An 8,745-nucleotide genomic window follows, 5' to 3' on the forward strand; every position below is an offset into this window, starting at 1 on the left:
TTGAGCCTTCTTGCATTGGCACTTCCGATGTAACTCAATGGCAGCACCCAAGAGGCTTGAATTTTCTAGCTCTACCTTTATATTTGGCGGTGATGTAGTGTCCCCATGAATGACAGAACATTGAGCCAATCACGGCGCAACTAGAGAACATTACCGCATATTTTCCCGCTGGCTGCCCCACCACAGAAAGCACTGAGCTAGGTTGAAACAACTACATTTTGGAGCTGTCTTACTAGAGAAAGCAAAAAAGAAACTCAATGATTTTAGTTTTTTGTTTACATTGTTTGGCAAACTGATATGCCAAAATAACACGTAAAACAGGCAACCCCCTCCCCCCCACACACACATTGTTTTGGGGGGGGGGAGGGGCGCCCTCAGAGAATGGGATCACGGCCACTTCTTTAGGAAAACAGCCCTAATGTTGGAAACAAGCATCATTATGTTGTCATTCAATCTACAGCACACAATATTTTACAAACAGCAAGTTGCTTCGTGTTTTCATTTTTGGCATGGCAAAAATATTGCGATTCTGGTATAGTCACAGTCCAAGTTTTGAGTGAGGTGACTATGTAGAATGTGCTCTTTATGCATACATTTATATGTTCTTGGGCTGTCTGTCAGGGTTTCCCAAACTCAGTCCTGGGGCCCACCCTGGGTGAACATTTCATTTTCTTTGCCCGAGCACTACACAGCTGATTCAAATAATCAAAGCTGGATGATGAGTTGCTTATTTGAATCAGCTGTGTAGTGCTGGGCCAAAAACCAAAACGTGCCCCCAGGGGGGCAATTTTGTGTGTGTCAATTTCAACCAGCCCAACCAACCCAAAAATTGTCGAGCCCTTCTAGCATTTGCCAGAACTCCCAGATGGACAATCTGCCCCTGCAGCCCTCTCCACCATAGAATCAGTCTGTGTGGGTGTGGGTGCTGCGTGCTAATATTTGTCCTATTTTGGATATGTGTTTTTGCATATCCCAAACTGCCCTTGAGACATCCTCGGAGAGTGGGGTCAGGGCCAGGGTCAGCCATTATCAACGGAGGAGAGTATGTGTGTGTGCGTGTGCGCGTGTGCGTGTTTGTGCGTGTACGTGTGTGCGTGTGCGAGTGCAGTCATCCGTGTGAAGACTTCCATATCGCAGACATTTTTCACAAGATGGTTTGGCATTTGAGAATGTTTTTTTCTCGAACAAAGCAATGGATACCAAGCACTCGATTATGGCCTTTTTATTAAAGCCATATTCATATCTCCTTGTAAATGTCTGTTTTGTCCTGAGAGGAACTGTGGATGTCTTCATTAGTTCTGGTCCCATGCTCTCTCCATCTGAGAGGTCCCTGTTCCATCCTCTCTATGAAAGACAAGGGAGGATTTGACAGATTTAACAGATTTTCACTGGAAGTCACTTTATCCCTAAAGGAACGATGACATGCTGTACTATATATTATATTCTCCTATAGCGGATGTATCCAGAATAAGAAATGGTTGAAAAAAAAACATGAGGAAAGGCTCATGTATCCAATTATAAGAGATGCCCAGTTCCAAAGCAGTGGATGATGTCACTGTTTACTGTCTTCAGTTTCTCAGCATAACATTGCTCTCTTCATTGCCTTATCTAGGTCATCTGATCAGCAGCTCGCTTTGCTTTGTGTTTCGCAGACAATATCTGCCGTGACTTAGGTGGTTTGCTTTGAACAGAGAAGTACGGATTTAGTGGCATCCACGTCCGGAGGAAGGAGCGCAATCCACATGTATTTATTTATGACATTATATTACCCTCTTTGCCTGCTCTCGCTATTTTCTATTTCTGGGTTGCCGGACAACATCCATCTAGTGTCGGATTACTTGCATTTTCTCACTTTCTCACTTCCACCACTCTGATGTATAACGTTCTCTGATTGCTGTAAGATGCTGACTGACGCCTTCTCTGAATTTGCACCGGCTTTGAAGGATTTGCCTCAGTAAGCAGTCCACAACATGTGAATTGTTTGTTCATTAAATGGAATTAGGATCTAAGTAGTGTTAATTGGTCACAGCGTTACAGCTATTTAGCTCAATTCTTCTTTGATTTGTAACATTTTAAGATCCGGTTCCCTTTCCCCAACTAACTTACAGAAGCTAAGTGTCTGTAACATCACCCCGGACAACGTAAAAATGATTGAGACTGTATGCCAGACTGCATGCCAGGAATGTGAGACAAGGGGGCACGACTCCACAGAGACCAATTCGATTTACAACCCCACGAGCAACATGATTATCAGGCCAACAGAAACCAGAGAGCATGGCCTTCGGTCTGCATCGAGCCCCCATTCCTCAGACCCTTTGTGTCTCCACAGTGCTGAGACAGAGCTGACCAATGACCCACGGCTGCCAAGGGGCAGGGCACAATCTCCACCGGGCTTGCTTAGCCACAGCTCCAGCATAGGGCACCATACACAACGTGCACGGTGCTCTCCACAGGGCTGAGACAGGGCTGATCCACCATGGCTATGAAGGGCCACAGGGCACTGTGCTGTAGCTTGCTGTCGGTAAGCTGTTTAACTCCCAGCTAAAAGTACTCAGACTGAGTGAGAGAGGATGAGAGGATGACCTCTATCCATGCCGGTCATCACATCCCCCTTTCTTTAGATCCTTTGGAAATACTTTTTAGCTTAGCCTCTATATTAGCTGAACCTCTGCACAGACAAGATAAGATTTCCTTCATAGGAGGTGTCCAGTCATTCCAGGGCCATTCTCCTTATGGGCACGTAGATAATAAGATGAAAGCAATAAGTACTTTGAGGTGTTATTCGTTTTATTTATTTATATATAGCAAGGTCTTTATGAATATTCATGTAAGGCACAGATACATATTCTTGGATCTGAATCTTGTATCATTTTCTTGGACATTCTGGCAGCACTATGGCCAAGAAATATCTCTTATCTCTTATCTCTTCAGTAGGTCATATGATTGAGTGTAGTCTGGCCCAGGAGTGTGAAGGTGAACGGAAAGGCTCTGGAGCAACGAACCGCCCTTGCTGTCTCTGCCTGGCCGGTTCCCCTCTCTCCACTGGGATTCTCTGCCTCTAACCCTGTTACAGGGGCTGAGTCACTGGCTTACTGGTGCTCTTTCATGCCGTCCCTGGGAGGGGTGCGTCACTTGAGTGGGTTGAGTTACTGACGTGATCTTCCTGTCTGGGTTGGCGCCCCCCCTTGGTTTGTGCTGTGGTGGAGATCTTTGTTTGCTACACTCGGCCTTGTCTCAGGATTATAAGTTGGTGGTTGAAGATATCCCTCCAGTGGTGCGGGGGCTGTGCTTTGGCAAAGTGGGTGGGGTTATATCCTTCCTATTTGGCCCTGTCCGGGGGTTTCTTCGGATGGGGCCACAGTGTCTCCTGACCGCTCCTGTCTCAGCCTCCAGTATTTATGCTGCAGTAGTTTGTGTCGGGGGGCTAGGGTCAGTTGGTTATACCTGGAGTACTTCTCCTGTCTTATCCAGTGTCCTGTGTGAATTTAAGTATGCTTTCTCTAATTCTCTCGTTCTCTCTTTCTTTCTCTCTCTGAGAACCTGAGCCCTAGGACCATACGTCAGGACTACCGGGCATGACGACTCCCTGCTGCCCCCAGTCCGCCTGGCCTTGCTGCTATTCCAGTTTCAACGGTTCTGCCTGCGGTTACGGAACCCCTACCTGTCCCAGACCTGCTGTTTTCAACTCTTAATGATCAGCTATGAAAAGCCAACAGATTTATTCCTGATTATTATTTGACCATGCTTGTTATTTATGAACATTTTGAAAATCTTGGCTCTCTCTAATTTTCTCCTTCTCTCTTTCTTTCTCTCGGAGGACCTGAGTCCTGGGACCATACGTCGGGACTGCCGGGCGTGGTGGCTCCTTGCTGTCCCCAGTCCGCCTGGCCTTGCTGCTGTTCCAGTTTCAACGGTTCTGCCTGCGGTTACGGAACCCCTACCTGTCCCAGACCTGCTGTTTTCAACTCTTAATGATCGGCTATGAAAAGCCAACAGATTTATTCCTGATTATTATTTGACCATGCTTGTTATTTATGAACATTTTGAAAATCTTGGCTCTCTCTAATTTTCTCCTTCTCTCTTTCTTTCTCTCGGAGGACCTGAGCCCTGGGACCATACGTCGGGACTGCCGGGCGTGGTGGCTCCTTGCTGTCCCCAGTCCGCCTGGCCTTGCTGCTGTTCTGCCTGCGGTTATGGAACCGCCACCTGTCCCAGACCTGTTGTTTTTCAACTCTTAATGATCGGCTATGAAAAGCCAACTGAATATTATTCATGATTATTATTTGACCATGCTTGTCACTTATGAACATTTTTTGAACATCTTGGCATAGTTCTGTTATAATCTCCACCCGGCACAGCCAGAAGAGGACTGGCCACCCCTCATAGCCTGTTTCCTCTCTAGGTTTCTTCCTAGGTTTTGGCCTTTCTAGGGAGTTTTTCCTAGCCACCGTGCTTCTACACCTGCATTCTAGCTGTTTGGGGTTTTAGGCTGGGTCTCTGTACAGCACTTCGAGATATTAGCTGATGTACGAAGGGCTATATAAAATAAACTTGATTGATTGATTGAAATTGATTGAAATAGCTTTTCTTTTGGCATTGAACATTGGACGGAATCAACTCCAGTGCTCTACCAATGTCCCGTAATCGGTACTGGGGCAGATTTCAGAGTCAGTTTCCAACCTTCATGCAGGCACTGCATCGCTTCTTGTTTTCATAAGAAAAATGAATGTGTTGGAAATTCCAAATTGTTTGCGTTGTCAACTTACACACAGCACTGACACACACAGTTACCCCACCAGACATGCCACCTGGGGTCTTTTCACAGGTCTTTCCCCAGGTCCAGAACAGATTCAAGGAAACGTGCAGTATTATACAGAGCCATGATTACATGGAACTCTCTTCCATCTCATAAACAGAAAACCTGGTTTTCAAAAAAACGGATAAAGCAACACCCCATGGCACAACTCCTCTCCCTTATGTGACCTACTTTTTGTTTGTATATACTGACATGTACTGCATGTGTAATTTGATAGATGCACACACACACACACACACACACACACACACACACACACACACACACACACACACACACACACACACACACACACACACACACTACATGTTAATGTTTTTAATTGTATGTACTGTAAATTGTAAAGTCTTTCGTCTTTCATTTCTCTCTCTAGTGTCGGACCCCAGTAACACTAGCTGTCGCCATTGGCATCGGCTAATGGGGATCCGAATAAAATCCAAACATCTGAAATCAATCACTCATGAAAGAAAAGACAGTTTGAACGTTTTCTTTCAGCTCTTAGCATAACCGAAAAATAACCCTGCAAATGATCTGAAATGAATTCTAAATCACACATTCGGCTTTAAAAAAAGGCTGAGAAACAAACCTAATGACTAACATTTGATCACTTGGTCTCCTTTTGAGATTTGAATGTATTTCAAAGAAATGGAAGAAATAGACATGGCAGGCAGACAACATGGCATCCTCAATTCCTGAGAGATAATCAAACACAGGGAGACGAAGAGAAATGTCTGTGTTACAGAAAGAGTCTTGCAGTATTTTCCTGGCCTCGCCAACAGCCCCCCAGCTTACTAATCAGCTGCACCCACAACACCACCCGGCTACAGGACCAGCTGTACACACTTGGCAAAGGGGATAATGTAATGGCTTCCTTTGATATTGAAACAGTTCCTTAACACAAAGACAACAACCGTGTTCTCAGGACACTGAAAGTGTCTGGTACTGATTTGATGAAGGGAAAGTTAGAGAGGTGTTACAAGCAGAAGGGAATGAGGATACGGCAATTCTAAAAATTGATTAAAAAAAAAAAAAAAAACGTTCTCATCGATCTACACACAATACCCCACAATGACAAAGCAAAAACACGTTTTTAGAAATGTTAGCAAATGTATTACGAATAAAAAAGAGAAATAGGTATTCAGAAACGTTGCTATGAGACTCGTAATTGAGCTGAGGTGCATCCTGGTTTCATTGATCACCCTTGTGATGTTTCTTCAACTTGATTGGAGTCCACCTGTGGTAAATACAATTGATTGGACATGATTTGGAAAGGCACAAACCTGTCTATACAAGGTCCCACAGTTAACTGTGCATGTCAGAGCAAAAACCAAGCCATGAGATTGAAGGAATTGTCTGTAGAGCTCCAAGACAGGATTGTGTCGAGGCACAGATCTGGGGAAGGGTACCAAACACTATATTTAGTGTTGAATGTTCAGGAACACAGTGGCCTCCATCATTCTTAAATGGAAGAAGTTTGGAACCACCAAGAATCTTCCTAGAGCTGGCCGCCAGGCCAAACAGGAAGCCACTCCTCAGTAAAAGGCACATGACAGCCCACTTGGAGTTTGCCAAAAGGCACCTAAAGGACTCTCAGACCATGAGAAACAAGATTCTCTGGTCTGATGAATACAGGATTGAACTCTTTGGCCTGAATGCCAAGCGTCACGTCTGGAGGAAACCTGGCACCATCCCTACGGTGAAGCATGGGTGGCAGCATCATGCTATGGGGATGTTTTTAAGCTGCAAGGAATGGGAGACTAGTCGGGGTTGAGGGATAGATGAATGGTGCAAAGTACAGAGAGAGCCTTGATGAAAACCTGCTCCAGAGTGCTCAGGACCTCAGACTGGGTCAAAGGTTCACCTTCCAACAAGACAACGACCCTAAGCACACAGCCAAGACAACGCAGGAGTGGCTTCAGGACAAGTCTCTGAATGTCCTTGAGTGGCTCAGCTAGAGCCCGGACTTGAACCCGATCGAACATCTCTGGTGAGACCTGAAAATAGCTGTGCAGCAACACTCCACATCCAACCTCACAGACCTTGAGAGGATCTGCAGAGAAGAATGAGAGAAACTCCCCAAATACAGATGTGCCAAGCTTGTAGCGTCATACCCAAGAAGACGCAGGGCTGTAATCACTGCCAAAGGTGCTTCAACAAGGTACTGAGTAAAGGGTCTGAATATTTATGTAAATTTATGTGATATTTCCATTTTTTTATTTGAAAAAAATTGCAGAAATGTCTAAAAAACTGTTTTTGCTTTGTCATTAGAGGGATTGCGTGAGGTTTGATGAGGGGGGGGTTGACGATTTAATCAATTTTAGAATAAGGATGTAACGTAAAAAAATGTGGAAAAGTCCAGGGCTCTGAATACTTTCCGAATGCTCTGTATGTCAGTGATGAGAGTTGGAATGAAGGAATATGTTTTAGTCTGCTAGACTCTTATAAACTGTTGTAAACTTTTCTTCTGTCCAAATCACATTGACTTTAAATGACATTTTAATTTGCAAGACAACGCCCTTTGGTGCAAACAATGCCGCTAAACATAGTACATCACATATGAACTGTGTTTCACATTATGCTCCTGGGTATATACGCACTATAAACTGTAGCTGGATCTGGTAGAATCATTAAATGAAAAGGTTTAGAAGTCAGGGAATGTTGAGAAGTCTAGTCAGCGTTATAAAACCCTCACGTGCAGCCGAGCAGAACTAACAGAAATAGTGAATGATTTTTGACAAGGTTTCTTTCACCTGTCGTCATGGTCAAGGGTTTTTCTTTATTTGTACTATGTTCTACATTGTAGAATAATAGTGAAGACATCAAAACTATGAAATAACACATATGGAATCACGTAGACAGTCCATCATTACTTTAAGACATGAAGGTCAGTCAAATCGGAAAAATGTCAAGAACTTTGAACGTTTCATCAGGTGTAGTCGCAAAAAACCATCAAGTTTTGATGTCTTCACTATTATTCTACAAGGTAGAAAATAGTGAAAATAAAGAAAAACCCTGGAATGAGTATGTGTGTCCAAACTTTTGACTGGTACTGTAGATCTGCTTCTCATCTACAGCTGTGTATGACGTATGACCTTCTAGTCTGTCTGTTTTGACCAAGTCTGTCATATACTGTGTGGAGTCTGTCATAGACTGTGTGTAGTCTGGCATGGACTGTTTGTAGTCTGTCATATAGACTGGGTGTAGTCTGTATTATAGACTGTGTATAGTCTGTCATAGACTGTGTGTAGTCTGTAATTGATTGTATGTAGTCTGTCATATTCTGTGTGTAGTCTGTCATATAGACTGTGTGTAGTCTGTCATATAGACTGCGTGGAGTCTGTCTTAGATTGTGTGTAGTCTGTAATCGATTGTATGTAGTCTGTTATAAACTGTGTGTAGTCTGTCAAATACTGTGTGCTGTCTGTCATATACTGTGTGCAGTCTGTCATAGACTGTTTGTAGTCTGTCATATAGACTGCATGTGGTCTGTCTTAGATTGTGTGTAGTCTGTCATAAACTGTGTGTAGTCTGTAATCGATTGTATGTAGTCTGTCATAGACTGTGTTAAGTCTTGAGCCACATCACGGTACGCACAAGTGTGACATCTCAGACTTGTAGCCCTCAGCTGTCCACTCCCCACCACCCCAGGACCAGCTCCTCCTCTAATTCCTCTAGGCCAGGGGAAAAAAAACTCCCTCTCGACCCTGTTCCAGAGAACAAAATCATATAATGAAGAAAATGATCTGGGATGGATTAAACTTTATGAGTTCACGATGATCCCTGCTCTCAAATCCTCATGAATGCCAGAGAAGACGAATGAAGTGAACCGACGAGCATTAGACAAAAAAGTATGCTGGTGGAGGGAGGAAAGGAGGGGAAAAAATGAAATGAGGGTCTGAAACAAAAGCCACAGTCATTCCAATAGAATA

General features: G+C 44.0%; 1 long non-coding RNA gene across 1 annotated transcript; it reads left to right on the plus strand.

The window, feature by feature from the left end:
* Positions 1 to 1,339: 1,339 nt before the first annotated feature.
* LOC129866686 (uncharacterized) lies at positions 1,340 to 4,569 on the plus strand. The gene is made up of 3 exons (XR_008761515.1): positions 1,340 to 1,954; positions 2,330 to 2,521; positions 3,538 to 4,569. It is a non-coding gene; the product is annotated as an uncharacterized LOC129866686 (long non-coding RNA).
* The last annotated feature ends 4,176 nt before the right edge of the window (positions 4,570 to 8,745 follow it).

The sequence above is a fragment of the Salvelinus fontinalis genome, chromosome 12, assembly GCF_029448725.1.
Source record: "Salvelinus fontinalis isolate EN_2023a chromosome 12, ASM2944872v1, whole genome shotgun sequence".
NCBI classification, from domain to species: domain Eukaryota; kingdom Metazoa; phylum Chordata; class Actinopteri; order Salmoniformes; family Salmonidae; genus Salvelinus; species Salvelinus fontinalis.